General features: G+C 38.8%; 1 pseudogene; it reads right to left on the reverse strand.

Moving 5' to 3' along the window:
• Positions 1 to 350: 350 nt before the first annotated feature.
• On the reverse strand, positions 351 to 1,273 carry LOC110315318 (annotated as a pseudogene).
• Positions 1,274 to 1,503: the final 230 nt, after the last annotated feature.

Below are 1,503 nucleotides of genomic sequence, written 5' to 3' on the forward strand. Positions count from 1 at the left end.
CCTGTCAAAAAAATTTTAAATTAAAATAACCCTATCTAAAAATTTTTTGAGATAGAAAAGAAAAAAAATCAACAAAAGTTTCAAACTATCCAAATGAAAAGGAGAGTTTTACATTGAATTTTAAAACTTTTTTGAAAAGATATCATGTGTAAAGAGAAATACAGAAAGGACATATGTATACATGTGATGGTGACCTGTTTTCCAATATTGTCAAGATCAAGAAAAAAGGTAAGTGTAACATCCAAGATCTATGTGAGAAGTTCAGAATGAAATATCTTTAAGATGGCCATTCAGAGAGAAGTGCTTATCAAGGAGAGGTCCTAGGCAGCAAAAGGGAAGCAGAAGATGCATTATTTTTTCCTGCTGAGGATATTTCTCAGTGCTCCCTTCATATCCCGATTCCTCAAACTATAAATAAAGGGATTCAACATGGGTGTGACCATAGTGTACATCACAGATACAATGGCATTTTTCTCGTTAATGTTATTAGATGAGGGGACACAATACAGTCCAATGATAGCTCCAAAGTACAAGGAAACCACACAGAGATGAGAGCCACACGTGGACAAGGCTTTGCAGATTCCTTTGATGGAGGGAGCTTTCATAATGGTGACTCCAATGCAGCCATAAGAGACAATAATGCATATGAATGGTACGCTAATGACCATATTACCTAAAACAAGAATGACCAGTTCATTGATGGTAGTGTCTGAGCTAGACAGCTTCAGCAAGGTAGAGAGGTCACAGAAATAGTGGGAGATGTTATTGTTTTTAAAGTGAGATAGGCGAGCCAAAAGAAGGGTGTGTGCAAGGGAATTTGCAGAGGATAAGGCCCAGGACACAACTACTAGAAGGACACAGAGTTTCTGGTTCATGATTGTTATATAGTGCAGAGGATGACAGATGGCCACATACCTGTCATATGCCATGGAAGTCAGAAGAAAGCTATCAATGCTTGCAAAACTGTGAAAAAATACACCTGGGAAATGCACCCAGCATATGAGATGGACTGACTCTGTGTCAGCATATTCATGAGCATCTTTGGAGCTGTGACTGATGAGAAAGAAATGTCGGTAAAGGCCAAGTGGCTGAGGAAGAAGTACATGGGGGTGTGGAGATGAGAATCCAGCCTGATGAGCAGTATGATGAGCAGATTCCCCAGCACAGTTGTCAAGTACATGGCAAAGAAGAGTGCAGAATATACAGCTTGGTCCTCTGCTCGAATGGGGAGCCCCAGGAGGATGAACTCAGACACAGTGCTTTCATTATCCATCCTCAAGCTGTTAGTCTTCTGCTGTGAGTGAAAGGAGAAATGGGAAAGAAAGAGAAGTAAGTTTGACCAATACACTCTGGGAACATTTTATGAATCAGCAGTACTGAAAATAAAATTAGTTTGGGTGTTTTAATCTAAATAAGAAGACTTTCATCATGAGCTAGTAATAATTATGAAGGATGCATAATTTGTCAATTTTGAAAATAACTGAATGTCTTTTACAAGGAAAC

Source organism: Mus pahari, unplaced genomic scaffold, assembly GCF_900095145.1.
Source record: "Mus pahari unplaced genomic scaffold, PAHARI_EIJ_v1.1 scaffold_12115_1, whole genome shotgun sequence".
Lineage (NCBI taxonomy): Eukaryota > Metazoa > Chordata > Mammalia > Rodentia > Muridae > Mus > Mus pahari.